Genomic DNA, 21,345 nt, shown 5'->3' with positions numbered 1-21,345 from the left:
ATTTTAGTGATGCATTAGATGCTGAATTAAGAGGAAATTTTTGACTTGTGCATTTTTATACATCAGTTTTACTTTTAGTTCACTTATCATGTACAGCGCGATACGATTCAGTAAAGTTGTACTGATTTCCTTTAGAGATTATTTCCCCATGTTTATCTGTGCATGTCTAAGATTTGAACACACTCAATGAGAGAACACAATAAAAGACAATGAGATTTCAGAGTTATACCATGGAAGTTATTCACATAAATAGCAGCTAAAATACCTGTCCAAAAATCCTATCACATTGAAGAACATCAGAGGTACCAACAACAGTATCCATTTGTTAGCAGATCATTTGGATCAACATGATGCCATGGAACTAATGAAATGCAAGCAGGACATCAAGAGTAGATGCTCGATTGATCTCTAGATTTGCAATCTCCAGAGTGATAGATGGTACATAATTTCCACAGCAACACCCAGTAAGAAACGGCCAAAACGACATCTCCTTTGCAGAAAGGCAAACTAATTGTCAAAGTTCAAAAGGATCCTTACCATGTTGAAGTCGACCAAGTCATCCACGATCACCCGGACCACAAGATCAGGAAGCTAGCACACACCTTGAACGAAAGACCAATCGTCAATGCAGACAGGGACGACCCACCAGACGAGCCGGCATCTGCGGGCGGGGAACACCACACGTGCACGCCCCGGGGGGACTTGCATGCGTTGGGCTCAAGTGTATCAGAACATTGCCTGTTGGTCAAATGTCAAGTATATATGGGTTACTCAACAAATTATCATAAAAGAATTTACATTGTATAGCCAGCACTGGAAGCATAATTTTTTTCTGTTCTTTTTTAAAGTTAGGATAATGTTTTGATCATTTACATTAATGTGTTATTCAAATTGCCTGTCAAATGAACCAACAAAGACTGCTTTTTCAAAGTATTCAACATAGGTGTGTACACAAAAACACCTGCCTGTAATACACTGTCAAATAACAGCGATTTTGTGATTTTTACAAGTTTTGTTTTTAGTTTGAAATGGAAAACTTGGGGTTTTCTCAATTTTGATGAATTTGGAAAATGTGATATTAAAGCCAATATGTTTCATTCAAAGCCAAACGCTGCCTTTACACATTTGACCAGTGCTGACCATACTTAATAAAACAAAAGCTGGGTACAAGATTGGTATTGCTGCTGACAGTAGCTGCTAAATTATGATCAACTGGGAAATGCATCAAAGCTATCGAAAACCCATTGCAGAGGTTGAAACAGATTTGGAGATTTAACGGAAAGCTGATTTTTGTACTCGTTTGCAACGTTGGGCATTTTAAAGTTAACAGAGAATTCCCGCTTTTGTTGTCAGGAAATCCAGACTTTTTAAATCTCAAACAGCTTTTGATTTTAATGCGAACCAAATGTTAGTCCAAAAGAGAGATTTTGGGCTCAATGTGTTAATTATAGAAAAATTTGGTTCAAAGAGATGTGTTTGCATTTGTGCGTCAAGTTTTGTTCCAGCAAAACCAACCTTGCACCTAGCTACTACCAATCAGGCAATGCCATAAACAAATATTTCAGATAAAAATATCAATTTAACGTAACCAGCTCTCTCTGTTATAAGCATAAAGCTGCATTATCCAAATTTTTGAGAGGGAATGTTTTCCTCAGTTTGAGTAAATGTTGCGTAAATCTGTCTTAAAGATTACGTACATTTTAGTTCTTTTGCAAATGCTCTTGGAAAATCGAGGTGAGGAAAAAGGAATGCCGCGCTGTAAGTAAAGTGGCTCTGCTTATTGACTGCTTTGGTGATAAGCTGTAGTTTCAGGCAAGTATAAGTGGCGCCACTGAATGAAATCAAGGAAATCAATTCACAAAAAAAACACCAAAAACCCAAAACATTTTTATGGCCCGAAAGTTTTGCAATGAGAAGCTGGTTACGTGTAACATGTAGAGGCCTCTCGTCCATTTTGCGGTTCAATTTGATCTCAGCAATAAGTGACATCAACGGTGGATCCACAAAGAACAAACACTTTGTTTAGAAGGATTTTGGATCACAATATAAATTTCTTGCAGAAGAAAAATTCAGGGGATCTTGTCCCAAACTGTGTCAATAGGTGACAGTGGATTCATTATGGAATACTGTGATTGAAGATTTTTTTCAATTTCCTTTCAAGAGTTTTGACTTCTGTCAAACTGTGGTTACCCTAGGCAACTCAGGTCACAGAGGTTAACTGTAATGACCTCCAGTGACCTCATGGAGAGAGAGACCTCTACTTCTTTCACATAAAATGGTCGTTCACTTCAAGAGAGTTCCTTTTTCAAAAGAGTTCCGTTTTCAAAGCTTGGAGTGCTGTTTCAAAAGTTCCTGACAGATTCCAACAGTCATTTTGAATCAATTTTTGAAGATCTCATGATCAGATCTCATGAATTGTTTATGTATCTCCCATCATATTTTCAACAGTTTTCCAAACATTTTTGGAAATGTGACTTGCGAGGTACGTTCATATATGGCTCAATGTGAGCTGCATGTATACTTAGAATCAGTGTTTGTCCAGTTGAAGATAAGAGCAGTCTCTGAAGACAAGTTTTGTGTCCAGCAGGAGAGATTTGTTGAGGAGGAAGTCATTCTAAAGCAAGTCCTGCAGACTCCTGCTGGTGCTGGTCTACCTGTAGCTCACACATTCCATCCAGTCAATGCAGACAGGGAGCACCTATGAAGTGGTATCGTTTTCGTTGAATGGCAACCCGGAAAAGAGAGATCTCCAGTGCATCTCAGACTGCTTCCTTGTTGGGTTTCAGGAGTCAGCGGCTGTGAATGGCGCAGGTCTAAGATTTCCTGTGACTAAAACTGGATAGCCCATCAGATCCTATGGCAGTAGCTTACAGTTCAGTGGGCAGCATGTTGTAGCGACGTTGGCTGCGTTTCAGGCAGTAGAACTTTCCTTGACAGAAGTAGAGTGTCTAGATGTAAATGAGTGGGTAGTCATCCTGTTGTTTTCAAATCATGCTGGTCTAAGCTGCCAGGGTGGTGCTGGGTTATAGAGTCTGTGTGGAAAAAAAGACAGATCTTTAAGAGACCTTTACTAAACTTTTGGGATGCCATAACTTCTGCAAACAATTTAACTGCTACATGTACGTACGTATGCTCGCACCCCTGACAATTTATCTCTTGACAATGTCAAAAGGAGAAATGTAACAGGATCATTTCAATGGAATAATTTAACCTTGGCAGGAAGAACACGCCTTAAGGGTGCAACCCTGCAAAAAAAAATCCCATAGACACTAGCGCTAAATGCGCATGCTTCAAAATTCTTTTAAAAATATCGATAAAATGATGATCAATGTGTCATCTTTCATTTTCTTTTCATTTTTGGGTGGGTTGACCATTGACTTTTCGAGATATTCTCACCCAAAGAAGACAACCCCTATTTTCCCCAAAGCGGAAAAGAAGCCATCTTGAAAAACGATCCCTCCACAACATGGCAAAATAGCGCCACTTTCGAGCCCAATAGCATCCACAATGCTCAAAATTGGAAGCCCCAAGTCCGGGCCAGAGGTTCATTACCGTATCTCTTCAATTCCCCAATTTTATGGCTCTCAAAACTCTCTAATATAGAATATTTTGAGGGTATAACTATTATTCACAGGGATGTGATTGGTCTGTGACAAAAAACCTGAAAATTTTATGCATGAAATGCATGCTCCGGCGAGCGCGAAGTGCGAAGCCATTACGGCGTGGGGTCCGGGGTCCACTTAAAGGCCCGAACATTTTTTGATTTCAGATGCTCTGGGGTACAATCTGAGGCGATTACTGGGCACTTTCCTCTGAAATTTTGGAGCAGAATTTGTTTTAATTTAAGAAGAATTTTCCTTCCTTAGTTAAAATGTACTCTTAATTGTTCTTATAAAGTTTCTTCTGTACTCAAAGTTGAGAACCATGCATTTTCATGTTACCTCGCCGTGTTTGCCATGCTTTGATGCGCTTTGGGTGTTTCACATGGGATACGAGCGATTTCTTTCCACTCGACGCGGTACGCGTAGTTGATAATGTCGTTGCAAACATTGCAAAAAACCTTGCCAGCGGTTGCTATTTAATAATAATCTTGAAATTCATGCAGATGGCCGTCATTCATAACGGAGTCCCGAAACCATTCCCACCGGAACTTATTTTTCACTTCTTTATCAAGCTCTCGCACTGAAATCTCCTTGCGACAATATCGACTTGTCGGGCGCAGCCATGTTGGAAGGATTTCCGTTGGAAGCGCAGCATACGTACACAAACACTCCGAGCCGACGCATGTAAAACAACAACGTGCATAAGGTTACAGACCAGTAAATAAACTTCCATAGACCCCAATGGTAAATGCTCCCACTTCAGAAATTCAGGAAAAATACTTACAACTCTCCAAGGTGTTTGAGACACACATCAAATTAAAGCTTATTTCATCATCTTTCATTTTCTTTTCAATTTTTGGGGGGGTCAACTGATGACTTTTAGGAGAAATTTCCATCCGAAGATGATCACCCCTGAAAATAGTCCTGAAGCCCATCGCCATGTTGAAAAACGACGTCTACACTCCATTGCAAAATAGAACGCTTTAAGGGTCCCAACTTCATCCAAACGGCTTCCACCCGTATTTTTTACAAACCCTCAAGTTCATGGCCCACAGCATGCTCAAATACTCAAGATTTTGAGGGCATGCAAATCGTGATTTGGCCGGCGTAGGCAATTTCGGACCGATTTACTGGTCTGAAACCATAATCCACATGATTGTACTGTGCTGTATGCCATTGTGCACGCTGAGTAATATTAGTCTGTACACCTGACCAGCGCAACACGTGCATCTCGAGTACCGACACAGGAACTAGACCAATATAATCACAACCTCGGACCCGAGCAAAAAATCACATGATTGAGCTAACGGCAACGCATGGTCTTCAACTTCGTTCTCACATTGGGTATTCAATATGTGCGTGCGATATATCGATCAACAAAGTAATGTCCGTGAGTAAATTTCGGATATTTCGGCAAGCAAAACTCACTATGAATAATTAATTAGCACATTCTACCCCCCTATTTTCTCAACGGATTCACATGATTCACGTTGGTGGACTTTTGAGGCCCAAAAAAATGATTTCCGGAAAACGGACAAATCACATCCCTGTATTCATGAAATCGGCGGACGGAATTTTGGCCTCTTTACAGGCGTGCACCCTTAATAAATAGGATCAAACAAGAAATCAATTTGTGCACATCTCATGGAGTCTACTTAATAAAAAGCTGGAATCAAAGTCCGATTTTTCCACACATTTTTGCTTGAAAATATCTTTCTTTTTCAAACCATGTTTATACAAAGTTGCCAAATGGGTATATCACATACAAAAAAACCCCAAAACCTGGCGTCATTCACCAAAAAAGCAAGCACTTACCCTGGGTCTTTGGTTCCTGTGACTGGCATGATACCTGACAGTCGATGGACAGTTGAGAAGGTTTGGTGCCTGGGTAGATACATCTAACAGCTGCAGGTGGGTTGGCGAATGGTGATTGTCTTGAGGATAATTGATCTGTAATAAAGAAATTTCAATGCAACATTTTAAAACATGTCAGCCTACATGTATATTAGTTTTTACAGCCAATTTTTAAATGCATCCATCTGACTTATCCTGTAATTCTCATGAGAGTTTGTCTTGAAATAACTGCAGAATTTGTTGAACCCATGGTTCGTGCACCCGTGACTTTGTTTGTTTTTAGTTTTCCTTGTTATTATACTGGTGAGTAACTTCAATTGCGAAAATCAAGTGGAAAAATAAAAGAATTTAATTTCAATTTCAGGGGAAAAACGGCCAGTGTATATTTGATGTGAACCAGTACCAGGTTTTCTTAAATTCTTGTAGGCCTAGCGGCACTCACACTGACCTGCGCAGCAATTGTTTTTGGGACTTCAACAATCTTTTTACCTTGAGGAACCTTTGTCTGGTACCCCCTTATACTGTTGCTGTGACTTCATATAGGGACGGGAATCAGAAATGCAATTTTAGACTTACATTGTAAGTTCCCTGAAAAGAAACCTACATTCTTTCTTCAATTAAAACAATAATTAAAGGAAGGAAATTCATATTTTTCGGGAACCCCCCTCCCCCCAAAAATGAACAAATTCAAATATATTGAGTATGGGTCTTGAACTGCAAGTGGACCCGCAGGCTGCAGTCGACTGCGGCCTGCGGGTCCACTTGCAGTTCCATAGGACTTGCAGTTCCATAAGACCCATAGGACTGCAGTCCTATGTTTTCCCATCCAGCCAAACAAGTGGACCTGCAAGTGGACCCGCAGACCACAGTCGATTGCGGGTCCACTTGCAGTTCAGGAAAACATAGGACTGCAGTCCCATGTTTTCCCATCCAGCCAAACATTTGGTACTTGCTCGGTTCAAACTAATATTTTGTTATCTTATATCTATAGGCAAATGTGCTATAGCGAACATTTGGCTGTAACGAACATCCACTTTGACTCCCAAACTATTAAATCTATTTTATACAACACCTGAATAAATCCCCGTCATCTGATTGGTGAATTGTAGATCACGTGACATATTATTATTCGGTATAATGCACGGTGCGACCATGCGTTATACCGTTTCACTTTGCGCTTGTTCCATGACGCGGTATTTGCGTGCAAAATACATGCTGGTGTGCGCGTTCAGCGTAGCGCGTATTGTTCCAAAGAGCCAGCGCTACAGCATTGGGTTCAAACATTTTCGTGAAGGGGTAGTTCAACATCTTTAAATCAAAATAAATTGTAGTTTATAATTTACCAATCAAATGACGAGAATTTATTCTTGTGTTGTATAAAACAAATAACGAATGTTTTACGTTCGTGCGATGGAAAGAATAATTTCATTCGGTGACAGATTGAATGTTCTATTCCACTCGGCTTCGCCTCGTGGAATAGAACATTCAATCTGTCACCTCATGAAATTATTCTTACCATCGCACTCACAAACATTCGTTATTTGTATAATAATGCACAACCACTATAGCGAACAACCATTATAATGAACATGTTTTACGGACCCCATCATGTTCGTTTAGTGGCGTTCTACTGTATAGGCAAAGACACGCATGACACAGGCCCCCTCCATCCTACATGTATGGAAGTGTCAGCAAAGGCACTTAAAAAAACCCCAAAAAACTACCAAACTAGTTGGCAACATTGACTACCAAACTAGTTGGCGACATTAATATTATAAAAAACATGTACATGTAGCTAGATGTACATGTTAGCTTGAGTAACTCCAGCTGACATGCTCATATTCATTCACATGTAGTGCTGGAGACATAACTTAGGGGTGAGAGTGTGGTCTTAAGAGACCCTTCCAGAATGGCCTCCCCAAAATTGTCCTTTTTCACCTCTCGATTTTATCGCATAAAAAATGAGCGACATCGCAGAAATCTCGAAGTGTGATGTCCCTTCAGGACCACCATATGATTGTGTCGTGTGCAAAATTAACCATACATCATGGACGACAGCAGTGATACGGGTCATATTTAATGGACAAGCCAGCGAAATCATCAATATTTTTCATATTTTTTTTTTGGGGGGGGGGGGGGGGGTCTGTTTCAAGTCGATCTTTAGCTTCGTGAATGCAGGGGTTGCCCTTAACTTTTTTTTTGACTGGCCAGCCGGACCAGTTGGCTAGAATTTTGACTGGTCTGCCAGGTTTTTGACTGGTCCGTCTTATACAGCGTGTACCCACCAGTTAATCAGTTTCACATAAGTCATAACTAGACTATAGGCAACACCCATGTCATCATGTCACCTGAGCAATAGAGGTCTATTTTCTTCCTCCATGATCTGAGGCCGCAAAAAAAATATATAGTTCTGCCTCAGATTACATGCCTCAGTTTAAAAATAGGGTCGGTCGGTCGGATTTTGAGGGGGTTTTTTTGGCTAATTTTTTTTATGCAGCTTGAATGGGGTATTCAATAAGGCCTCAGTAGGCGAAGTTTTAGCCTGATCTATTTTCATTGTACTACGAAAGCTATACACAAAATGAAAAAACCGCTAGTCAAGACGCGGGGAGCTGGCCAAAACTCCGAGGTGTGTGATGCGTGCGTGTGTGGCGAGCGACCCACCATGGGCTGACAGACCCGTTTTTACGGTCAAAAATTTCGGGAAACACACGGCATGTATCACTCCAAATACGAGTAGTGCGATCTCAAAATGAACTCTTGAACACAGAAAATACATACACAGACAAGCTAGATCAATTCTGTAAATTAACTTGCAAAAATATTCTTTTTCCATCGGTGTTTTCTTGGCATTTTTACGATGTCGAAACCGACCAGTTGACAGAGCACGTGCCTGGCGCCTGCACAATGCATAGCCATGCTAGCGCTATCGATCACATAGCCGTGCACAGACTAGTTACCGCATTTTCATCATGATATCTTTTAAATTGGCGCGGCGGGAACCAGTCATCGCCGCATTGAGCTGGGTTTACGCACATGATTATAGTCACCGTGGCATCGAGTTGCGAAGTAGTCATATCGCGAAGCGAATTTGTAAAAATAACGGAGGTTTCTTTTGAAAAAAATAGCGAATGTAAGTAAGAAACCAAATAAATACAACAAGCATTTTTTTGACGCAGATTTTTTCGGCTGGCCAGCCGGACCACTTGGCAAGGTGTTTCAGCTGGTCCGCCGGCAATTCAACTGGCTTTTGGCCAGCGGACCACCGCTAAGGTCGAACCCTGGAATGACTGCTGAATTTGTCGTGCACAAAATTGTATGACTAAATTTCCCATATAAAATATATGCACACAGAAACTACATGTATACATCCCATGCATGCTCACAGGGTGCGTGCGTGCCCTCCACACACGGCCACAAACTTGTGTGATCAATAGGCAGTTGTACGTTTTAAAAAGAGGTTTTGATTAGACAAGAAATAGTTATTGCCCAAATGCCAGTGGTTAACATTGACCAATCGCAATGTATTTTGGAACAGTGATAGGCAAGGGTCGGTAATGTGTATCACCGCGCGAACGGAATGTTTGACACAGCGGCTGCTGAGTTAGGAGAAAACACGCAGTATGATTGCAAGGTGTCTGAGGGAGAACGAATGAAAATGTTAGCATAAGTGGTTGATCTGTCACGATCAGATCTTTTTTAAAAAGTGGCCTATTTCTAACATTTCCTTGTCCCTTCGCGCTCGCGTCCTGTGTGTGCGGGCGCGCGGTTGTTAATTTCCCCCAGGGAATTCATATGAGGTATGGAAATGGAATCTGGGGGTGGGATAAGAGAGGTGAAAAAGGACAATTTTGGGGAGGCCATTCTAGAAGGGTCTCTTAAGACCACACTCTCACCCGTAAGTTATGTCTCCAGCACTACATGTGAATGAATATGAGCATGTCAGCTGGAGTTACTCAAGCTAGGTACATACATGTATGTCGTAAGACTACGGGCTGGGTTTTGAATTTTTGAGGGAAATTTAGGGGTAAAATGATGATGACGACAAAACGACAAAACGCAACACGAACATGACGAAACTAAAGATGGCGATCACCGTGCGATGTACTGGAAACGCATGGCACCAACCGTAAACCGCCTAGGAAAAGTTGTAATTTCTACCCCGAGAAAGTGTTCAGAAAAGGTGTCATTACATTCAGAGAAGTCTGCTTCAGGTTGAAAATGTCATTTTTGAGTAATTAAAAACACCATTGACTCTAATTTGATTGACACTAAACTGGGGCCCTACACCTCTGTTAGTCTGTACACAATCGCCACGCCACTAGCCCAGGTTGGACTCTGTTGTGTACACGCAACGGAGTCCAGGGTATAAATCTCCCCTGCCATAGCGAAAAAAATTATAACACATTTTTTGCATATTTTTACCTGACGGAGGAAGCTGAAATTTCACTTACATATTCCTTGTGTCCAGAATTGTACCCGCGCTGGGTGTAGGAACGGCAAATATGTCCGCGGGCGGCATGTTTACCGAAAATAAACTGCAATCCCAAGCTTTCGTTGAAAACATTTTCAGTATGAACTCCCCCGCGTGAAGATTACGCGCACGTGCATGCACACCTAGCACGCTGGCGCCACCGCAGCAAGCGGCAGCAAACGGCGCGGGTAGGTCTTCACGAGGGGAGTTCGTACTGAAAATGTTTTCAACGAATGCGTAGAACTTGCGGTTTATTTTCGGTAAACACGCAGCCCACAGACATATTTGCCTTTTCTAAACCCAGTGCAGGTACAATTGTGGACACAAGGAATATGTAATAGTAAGCGAAATTTCAGCTTCCTCCGTCAGGTAAAAATATGAAAAAAATGTGTTATAATTGTTTTCGCTATGGTGGTACAATTTATACCCTGGACGTCAGTCGTAATGCAATAAAGACGTCACCCAAGCAACCTGGGCTAGCTACATGTAGCCACACCACATTCATGACAGACGTTTAGTACAGTCGTTTTCCTAGTTCCGGATAGCAAACATCATTCAGGCTGATTTCGGCTCAACTACTCCACGAATTCAAGTGACATTGATTAAAAAGTTTACCTTGAGTGATGGAGAGACCACAAAATAATTTTCAAAATTTAAGCTCTTTTCATTTTGATTTTACCACGTCAAAAGTGCCGATGTCACTTTTCCTAGTTCCGGATCGGTTCAATCAGTTCCGAATCGATCAAAACTGCTTCATGTGAAAAAAAATCACACGAGAAAATTCTTTTTTTAGCCAGAACCAACTGAATCAAACATATTTTCTGATAAAGTATTATTTCATTTTCCAAAAATAGTTCATGCAAGAGAATTCCAGCAAATTTTAAGAGAAAAAACGTAAATGATTTTGAAACTTTTGTCTGCAGCACAACGGCTCGAACTCACGCAGGGACAGAAAATCTTTGACCCAGCAGAATACGTCACACAAAATCAATTAACGCGCGTGTAGTTGGGTCGTAAGTGCGCGCGCGATCCGGAACTAGGTATAGCATACGGTCATTCGTTGACGAATTTTCAAATATTAGAGACGCTACAACTTATTTTGATTGAACAAACATCGCAGTGGCTATCGTTACGGCAGCCGTAACGCATTTCCCATTTTCTATCGTTACGGTAGTACATGTACTGCAACTTTTGTAAGAACATGAGAAGAAAATATAAAGGAAAAAAAAGTGAATTTGAACGTTATGAAATTCGGACTTTATTTCCCTTTTAAAAAAAGTCCTCCTCAGGTTAGAAAAGGAAAGAAATTCGAGTGCAAAACTGAGATGCAAACCCGCAACCTCGCGGTGCAAAATCCTACCCTTTATCAACTGAGCTGTTGCACTGCTCGCTAAAACGTGGGGAAACAAATATACCTGCGTGCGTATCAAAAAAGTATCGTAGAGGGTGCTAAACAACGGCTGCCATGATAACGATAGCCACTTCGAACAAACATTCGATGGAAGAGTTTATACGATTGTAGTGAATGAAAAAAATATTCGAAACCACACGGTACGAAAGATATACCGAGGAGAAAATTTATTATCGATTCGCAGCTCCCGTGATTTTCTTTAAATCGCCCAAACATATCGGAGTGCGAGTCGGAAATCTGGCCAAAATTCCCCTTATAAAGATTTTATCGAAAAGATCTTTGGGTATCAAGAAGCTTACATTGTCCTTTTCAACATGCACTCCATTAGAAGAATTTTTTTTATTGGAGACTAATCAAAAAGAGGTAGGAGCCGTTTGAAGCGATCCGGAACCAGTATAGGAAAAATCCGGAACTAGGAAAACGCTAGCCCCACTAGTGTGGGGCTAAAAAATTACGGTCCGTTTCTTACATATGGTTGTATTCTATGATGTCCCATCTATCACTTCTGGGATGCTTAGGTGTAATGATGTTCAATTTTCCTAGATATTCTTGAATCTTTCTGGAGCCCATATGCACTCGAGAAACGTGCCGTGGATCCTGAATAGAGATCAGTGGACGTGGCCCCCAGATGATAAATGCATGGTACAGGAAACAGCCGTCGCATTTGCAACTCCGCGCCCTTGCTCGACAAGCAATTTGCATAAACGCGACGTCACAGCTTGAGGTCATCTCTTGTCATCACCAGACGTTTCACGAGTGCATATGCGCTCCAGACAATTACCGCGGTACCTCGGTGTGTGGCCAGAGGTTCAGCGCAGCATACCGCGGCCACACTAGTGGGGCTAGGAAAATGACTGACTGTACAACTAGAATGTAGCCCAGGTTGGACGAAGTCTTCATTGCATTACGACTGACGTCCAGGATGAGAATTCTTCCTAAAATTTGGACCAGATTTTTGTTACGTTTTACCTCGTTACAGAAGCATATTTCACGCCTACATTTTCTATGTGTCCTTCTCTATTGATCCAGGGGTTCAGGAATTCCACATGTGATGCTGACCGACATTAATCAGGAAAATAAACTCTAAAGCAATGTTAAACTTGTATGTGTTTGTAGTCTCTTTTCATCAGTTTTATTCCCGAGTCGTACGTCATGTACGTGTGCCCGAAAGCGCGCACGCACGCACGCTAGCGCCCTCATTTGTTTAGTTTTGGTTGGAACAGTGACGTCACTCCAGCCAAACGACGTCACGAAAACGCTCAACCAATGACCAAAGCCGAAACATGTTTCTGGTAACTGGCGCGAAAACACGCTGGTCATTGGATTAGCGACCGCGCTTTGAAGTAAGTGCGTGTGCGTCAGTGTTCTAGCCAGGCATCAAATAGCGCTAGCACCCGCTACGCTTTCGGAAATAAGCGCTACGCTTAAATCGCGCCGCTACGCTACCGCTAGGCGGGCCCCGGACCCCACGTCGTAAGGGCTTCGCGCTCCGCGCTCGCATTAGTCGCCGAACCAAAATTACCCCTACGCTATAATTTCACCCTGGCTAGAACACTGGTGTGCGTATGAGGGTGGTTACTAAGCAAATTGCGTTGCATAGTCTGGCTCCCAGGCCAGACGTGATATGAGCGTCGAGAATAATTGTCAGGTCTAGGCAACCAGACTACACGCTGCACGGACGTACGTCATGTACGACTAGAATAGACTCGGCGGTGAGAAACTGATGAAAAGAGTCTACGAACACGTACAAGTTTAACGTTGCTTTAGAGTTTATTTTCCTGATTAAGGTCGGTCAGCATCGCATATGGAATTCCTGAACCCAGCAGCCCAATAGATAAGGACACATAGAATACTACATGTACGACGTAAAAATTGGCTTCTCCTACAAGGTAAAAATATTTAAAATAAATTTTTTCATCCGGTTTTGAGCACTTCATACCCTGGACTCCCTCCGTCACGTAGGGAGGAAAGGGAGTCCACCTGGGCTAAACTAGAACGTAACGTACGTAGCGAAACAGGACAACTCGTACGCGAACCAACTCGTATGCAAGACAACTCGTACGCGGATTGGTCAACTCGAACGCGAGACAACTCGTACGCCAGCCAACTCGTACGCAAGACAACTTGTATGCGGGCCAGCTCGTACGCGAATCAACTCGTACGCCAGCCAACTCGTACGCAGACGATCGCCAACTTGAAGTTTACCCCAAAACACACGCCAAAGTTAACAATTTATCACAGTGATCTGACTGAATGACTGTGATTGTAGCCATATGTATTTTCAACAATTTTAAATTCCATAAATGCAACGATGTTCAAGTCCAAAAGTTTCAATGATAAATTTAAAAAAAACATGATCCATTTTGCGACCGATGTGTAGTGCATCCAACCACGCAGCTAGTGTGGAGAATTTGTCCAGACGTACAACGATTTGATTTACACATAGCGCGGGGCCACTTCAGGGCTCGATTTACAAAAAAAAAGTTGCATGCACTGGTGCATGTAGACCAAAAGACCTACATGCACAAAGAAAATCCCACATGCACCATAATTGACATACACCCGTCTGCTTCTCTGAAGGCATTCTTTCTCTTTGATTTATCAAACTTTCTACAGACAGTACAGTAAATAGTAAATAATAAAGACCCATGAGGCAGATTCAGCGTACTCTGAATCTGCCGCGAGGAATAATTTATGGATATATAAAAGAAATAACACGTTTGTACACTTTCTGGTCAAGTATTCAACAAACTTTATTCTTATTCTCACTCATTTGTAAACAGTAAATATATGCATGAAATGAGTATTTTGGCGGCTAAAAAAGTTACATGCACGTTGTGCATGCTCAGTAAAAAAACTACGTGCACAATCAAAAATCTACATGCACTGGTGCATGCGTGCACCCGGGTAAATCGAGCCCTGGGCCACTTCAGCAGTGTATTGTTGGAAGTCTACAAATGCAGCGGACATTATACGATATAAATTCTCACTACGTGGCGAAATGATAGTATGCGCATGCGTACAAGTACAAGTGCTTGTACCGTTCCCCTCCCCCCTCCCCCCCCTCCCCCCCCCCACCCCCCCCCCCCCCGGCGTGCTCCGAGCGAACCGAAAATCATCGCTCGATCATATGCGTGCACGTTTCAAGTTGGCTCAGTGCGGAAAGGGCATATTTTTCATCATTTTAGCCAAAAAAACCGACAAAATCCAGCGATGTTTGTTTTGCGCATATTTTGCGAGTATGTCATGAGGTGTGGTACGGAGTTTAGGGGCAAACTGTGGAGCCTCATAGTTCTAGGAGTAAGCAAGGATCACACCGGACAGTGTGCGAGTGGTCCGGGAAAACAAATCATAACTTTTTTACTTTTTTGTTATGATGAGCAAAACAAGCTGATTTAAAGATGAAAAAATTGGGACCACTCAGTAACACAAAATAATCCCGTTAACTTAAGGAAAAAAGAATGTGCCGGACAACTGACCGACCCTAGACCCGTGAATGTGGCGTTGTACATGTATACAACGCCACGCTGATGTGTATTTTTGAACCTAGCGAAATCGATCTGCCATACATAATTCCGTATGCATGTTGAGTACTCACCTAGAAATCTAAATTTGCCCGTCCGATTGTTCAGGCTGTGTAGTTTCGACTAAATTTGCAATCTATAAAGACCCATACGAACGTGTGGAAATTAGATTTTAACCCGACAAGTGACCCTGACAAATGACCCGGACGAGTCGCTTGAACAGATTGACGGCTGTTTCATGTCGCAACCCCGAAAAAAACCAACCCCGCACCCGATAGGCTGCTCGGCTCATCTCATGTACGTACGTGTGCGCACACGCACGTGGGCGCACGTGCGCCCGCGTGCGGTGCGGTGAGAGGGGAAAGGACTTGAAACTCGTCTTAAACGATGTCTCTTTTAGCTGTGACAGTAAACAGCCATCGAATCATACGAAACAGGACGGTACAATAAAACGCAATGCGTATGCGTCAGTTGGGAGAAAATGGCAGCTAGCAGGACTTCATAAACCGGGGCCAGAATTTTCCTCAAATTTCGTCAAATGCAAGTTTTGACGTACAAACAGATTTCAAGACAGCTTCATACATGTATGTGAGTACTTATTACATTGGCAAAATAGCGTCCAGTGTGTGTAACGGAGGGAGTCAGACTCTGACTCAGAGGTACAATTTCGCCAGGTTCGAAAATACACAACAGCGTGGCTAGTCCGAGTAACTTGGACCCAATCTATCGCCTTTTTTTAACATTTGGACATGGTCTGGCGATAGTAAGGTCCAAGCTAATACCGCGACCTGGACAACACCGTCCCAAAAACCAACAAAAAACATCAGATTTCACCTTCAAAACGGCCTCCAAATTACTAGATATGCCACCTGAGGTACAAGTAGACATCGATAATTAAGATGGTTGTACTGAAGTTTACTTACGATCCGAAAAAAAAGTGAAATTTTCCGTTCATTTCGGAGAGCTTCCCTCGCGATCTTGAACACGTTAAATTTCCAATCGTGTTTAATGTTTGAACGACGCGATTTCTTCTACATGCCCAGTGTACATTCGATGGTCCCCGTATCCCGAGTGCGATTCCGTTACCGAGCGCGCGCGAGGCATCGATTATGATAATGAGTAGACTGGATCACGTTTGTAAACACATGTGCATTTCAAACGATAACAGGGAGTCGGGAACTAGCGCAGCTTTTATGGCGGGTATCAGTTCAAGCTGGTTCCCGATTCCCTTTTACAGTTCGAAATGCACATGTATGTGTTTACAAACGTTACTCATTATCATAATCGATGCATCGCACGCGCTCGGTAACGGAATCGCACTCGGGATACGGGGACCATCGAATGTACGCTGGGCATGAAGAAGAAATCGCGTCGTTCAAACATTAAACACGATCGGAAATTTAACGTGTTCAAGATCGCGAGGGGAGCTCTCCGAAATGAACGGAAAATTTCACTTTTTTCGGGATCGTAAGTAAACTTAAGTACAACCATCTTAATCATCGATGTCTACTCGTACCTCAGGTGGCATATCTAGTCATTTGGAGGCCGTTTTGAAGGTGAAATCTGATGTTTTTTGTTGGAAAATGTTGGTTTTTGGGACTGACAGGATGATGTTGTCCAGGTCGCGGTATTAGCTTGGACCCCACTATCGCCAGACCATGTCCAAATGTTAAAAAAGGCGATAAGTTGGGTCCAAGTTACTCGGACTAGTCCAGGTCGCAGTATTTAGCTTGGACCCCACTATAACAGGGAGTCGGGAACTAGCGCAGCTTTTATGGCGGGTATCAGTTCAAGCTGGTTCCCGATTCCCTTTTACAGTTCGAAATGCACATGTATGTGTTTACAAACGTGACTCATTATCATAATCGATGCATCACGTGCGCTCGGTAACGGAATCGCACTCGGGATACGGGGACCATCGAATGTACGCTGGGCATCAAGAAGAAATCGCGTCGTTCAAACATTAAACACGATCGGAAATTTAACGTGTTCAAGATCGCGAGGGGAGCTCTCCGAAAAATGTTGGAAAATGTTGGTTTTTGGGACTGACAGGATGATGTTGTCCAGGTCGCGGTATTAGCTTGGACCCCACTATCGCCAGACCATGTCCAAATGTTAAAAAAGGCGATAAGTTGGGTCCAAGTTACTCGGACTAGTCCAGGTCGCGGTATTTAGCTTGGACCCCACTATCGCCAGACCATGTCCAAATGTTAAAAAAAGGTGATAAGTTGGGTCCAAGTTACTCGGACTAGTCCAAATGTTAAAAAAGGCGATAAGTTGGGTCCAAGTTCTGAAGTTACTCGGACTACAGCGTGGCATAGTTTACGAGCCGAGTTCACGGGTCTAGACCGACCCTAATTTCCTACACGACCGAACCTACGATTTCAGTAAAATCCCTGGAGCAACTATAGAATGCAGGGCCATGCCGGAGCAAGGTTTTTTATTTTGCTTGGAGGCGTGGATGGATAGGAGTACTAATAGATATGCAAACCTGCAAAAAGTGCTAAGTACAGCGAATGGACTTGTCTTCTAAGCTTCTCATGAAGGATCGGAAGGGAGGGCGTGCTTGTAAATGTGTTGGGGGCACGGTACGGATCGGAGTGGCGGAGGCGCGGAGTCGGGGAGTCGCAGAGTCGCGGAGACGCAGGGCACTGGAGTGGCGGAGGCGCGGAGTCGCGGAGTCGCAGAGACGCGCGCCGATAGAGGGCGCAATTCTCGGCGGAATTTTTTTGAGAACGAAGCATCCATATCCATTTTAAATGGGCTCGCAAATTAGGAAGGGAGGAGGGCGACGGGGCACTGTCTGGAGTGGCGGAGGCGCGGAGTCGGGGAGTCGCAGAGTCGCGGGGCACTGGAGTGGCGGAGGCGCGGAGTCGCAGAGACGCGCACCGATAGAGGGCGCAATTCTCGGAGATATCGACTGCGGCTCCACGACTCCACGATCGATTTTCGGAGGTAGGTCACGCAGCCGTACGGAGGCGCGGATGTAGAGTAAAGTGGCCCTGCATTCTATAGTTGTACCAAATCCCTTGTGCTACGGCTGCTAGGGCCACGAGAATGAAAGTTATAGATTTGTGTCCGGACTTTTTTGAAAACACATGAGGCTTTTTTTCATTATTGATTATTCATTATTTTTTATTTACCATGGTGTTTTACATAATACAAGCAGCGGCATAGCCAGAGTTTTCACATATTGATGATACACCCATGCTGCACCCATGTAATGTAGTATATTTACACAACCATAGTAGGCCTATAGTATATTGTACTATGTGAACAGGTGTTTACACACAGGTTTTTTTTAAAGAAAAAATGTGAATCTAAAAACGAATTATCCAGGAATGTCAACAAATGAAACAGCTCAGAGCCTCATGTAGATCGTGGTATCATATCACTGATTTCGTGACTAATGCCTCTTCTGTATCTGCGGTACTCCTAGAACTATGAGGCTCTCCAGTGAGCCTCATAGACACAGAACCCCGCAAAATTGTTGTCAGCACAAAACACTAATTAAGTACAAAAACGTCCATCCCAACCAAGCTTTTTCCCACAGAACCGCTGCACAGTTTGCCCCTAAACTCTGTATAATACCTCATGACATACTCACGTTATGTGCACCTAACATTAACATCGGTGGATTCTGTCTGTTTTCGGCAAAAAAGATGAAAATATGCCCTTTCCGCACTGAGCCAACCTAACACTTGAAACGAGCACGCGTGCAGAATGATCGCAGTCATTTTCGGGTTCGATCGCTCGGAGCGCGCCGCGGGGGATACGTACTTGCACTTGTACGCATGCGCATTCTATCGTTCCGCTCCTACACCATACCCCCCGCGGCGCGCTCCGAGCGATCGAACCGAAGATGACTGCGATCATCTGCGCGCGTGCTCGTTTCAAGTGTTAGGTTGGCTCAGTGCGGAAAGGGCATATTTTTCATCATTTTTGCCGAAAACAGACAGAATCCACCGATGTTTGTTGGGTGCACATAACGTGAGTATGTCATGAGGTATTGTACGGAGTTTAGGGGCAAACTGTGCAGTGGTTCTGTGGGAAAAAGCTTGGTTGGGATTAGACCCGTGAACGTGGCGTTGTATACAATGCCACGCGCTTCCCTCGGGTAAATACAAGCGAACGCATTCTATCTTTTGATCCGCTACATATAACCATGTATAAGTTTGCACATGGGTGAATCACTTACTTGTTGGGCTTCCTGTAAATATACACGAGTGTTGGATCTGTCATTGCAAAGAAATTTGATGTAAAATACGGCACAACTTTGTCACAACGAATGTTTCAAAATGATCAGAAATATAAGACAGGCATGACACTCTGGTACCCCGAGTTCCGCATGCGCAAAACGGTTTGAGTATCGCCAGTGGGCATGGTGGGTACCCGACTAACCGTCTTACATGGCAGGATGACCGTAATACCATATACAATTCTGCTAAATCCACTTCGAAAGTCTGCCAAATCACCCAGTATAATTGCTGGTCCATTGTGCAAGGGTTTGTTTCAGGGATCTTTCAATAAATGAAGGTTTTTCAAACCAAATGTGCCATATTTCTCTAATCTTTTTCATTTTTCCTTCATTTTCATAATTTGCCGAAAAAAATATTCTGTACAACTCATTTTTGTATGCAAATATTCTGTCAAATGTAGCCGAAATTCGGCTAGAACGGTCACTCCATCTTAGTAACCGCGGATCACAATAGAGTGTTTTTACTATAGACTGAAGCGTGGCTATGTATATAGCCACGTTCACGGGTCTAGGTTGGGATGGACGTTTGCAAGCGATGATACTGTTTTCATAGCTGCATTTACGTGATAAATAGATCGTCTTTCCGCTGTGCGCGATTTGGAAAGTTTTTTTTTTTTTTATAATGAAATTTTTTGTAATAATGAAATTTTTTGAAATAAAGAAAATTTTCGTGCGGTAGCTTTTCAGGCATGCGGGCGGTGGACGCAAATCTATAACTTTCATTCTCGTGGCCTAGTCTATACTCACGCGTACGAGTTGGCTAGCGTACGAGCTGATCCGCGTACGAGTTATCCCGTGTACGAGTTGACTCGCGTACGAGTTGGCTCGCGTACGAGTTGACCTGTATTCGTACTCGTAGTCGTACATAGACCCAGTAAAAATGGAACAAATAGGGTAGATTGTAAACAAAATAAGTTGAAATATGACGTTTTCGTAACACAATGTACATACCTGTATGGCTGTTCAGTCATTCCTTTGAAGAATGCATCCATTTTACTGAAAAACACGTTGAAACATCTCGCCTCAAATCTGCCGCTAATATTCCATAAAATGGCGCTGGCGAAATTTGGGTGTTCGATGGTTCGAGCTCATAACAAGCAGAAAACAAGGGGAAGTATATTTCATTCCTCCACGAATTACACGTGCGATAAATAGACTAGCTCCCAATCCCTCGTTCTGTCTAGCGATATGGCGCCCTCTGTTTATAGAGTTGAATGTTTATAAGTTTTTTTTTATCATTTATGTATTAGGGTTCAATCATGAAATATTAATGTGGGTTGAAAGTTGTATAAAATAATTGGGTTGTATTCTACTTTCGTATTATTTTAACACACTTTACTATTAGAATTTTCTGGGGTGACAGAATAATATTTTTGAAGGTGGTAAGGTGGGTGACCTATTAAAATAGTTTGTCATATTTACTTCTTGAACTCTTTGTAAAAGTTTGAAACAGCATGGGTCAATGGGTCATTCTATAAATGTGGGGTCCAAAGTGTGATATATTTCCTGTCCTGTTGTGGTAGGCCTACTTTGTAATTTGCCATTCAAGTATAAAGATTGACTTCAAAATTAATTTGTATTTGTTGGGTGGGTAGTTCGCAGTTCATAATCACTCTTGGAGGACGACGGCATTAATTAATGCATTGGAATTTTAAAATCATGTCAGATGTAAAAGGGACAGAATAAAGGGGATCCCAAATTTGAAGAATAACCCATGTATTAGAAATTAAATTAGTTTGAGGTTGGCAGCAGGAAGGAAGTTATACTTTCTTCTTGTATATATTGATATTTACATTTTTACATGACAACTTTCTTTCAGATATGCAAGAAAGGGGGTCATGTGATTTAGCGATATTAAACTTTGAGCCCAATAGAGAGAGAAAAGGGAATATATATAACTCTTAAGATGTGTCCATCAAAAAAGTCTGATCACAATTAAAAACATCCACTGACCAAAAATAAAAAGGTTCTATGGTTAACAGTCTTCATTTCACTATAGATGAGCAAACAAGATTTAAAATCCTCATTATTTTTATATGAAGTTTAAAAACATTGTGAAACCAGAGAGGAATACCCCATAACCACTGGAGTGTCAAAATCATGATTACTTTTAAACATTGTGACTTCGGTTAACTACACAAATAAAAAGCACTTTAAAGATATCATAAAAGTTGTGACTGTTTGAATATATCTTTTCATAGTAAAGAGAATCCTGCACTGTA

The 21,345-nt window shown here is 42.4% G+C and overlaps 1 long non-coding RNA gene across 1 annotated transcript; it reads right to left on the bottom strand.

The window, feature by feature from the left end:
* Positions 1–724: 724 nt before the first annotated feature.
* LOC119727542 lies at positions 725–20,207 on the bottom strand. Its single transcript, XR_005270982.1, has 3 exons — positions 20,075–20,207; positions 5,418–5,552; positions 725–3,032 (listed from the first exon to the last, which is right to left on the bottom strand). It is a non-coding gene; the product is annotated as an uncharacterized LOC119727542 (long non-coding RNA).
* Between the last annotated feature and the right edge of the window lie 1,138 nt (positions 20,208–21,345).

The sequence above is a fragment of the Patiria miniata genome, unplaced genomic scaffold, assembly GCF_015706575.1.
Source record: "Patiria miniata isolate m_02_andy unplaced genomic scaffold, ASM1570657v1 HiC_scaffold_20, whole genome shotgun sequence".
Taxonomy (NCBI): domain Eukaryota; kingdom Metazoa; phylum Echinodermata; class Asteroidea; order Valvatida; family Asterinidae; genus Patiria; species Patiria miniata.
Note: the sequence above shows the minus strand (reverse complement) of the source record. Positions and strands in the feature narration are given on the sequence as shown.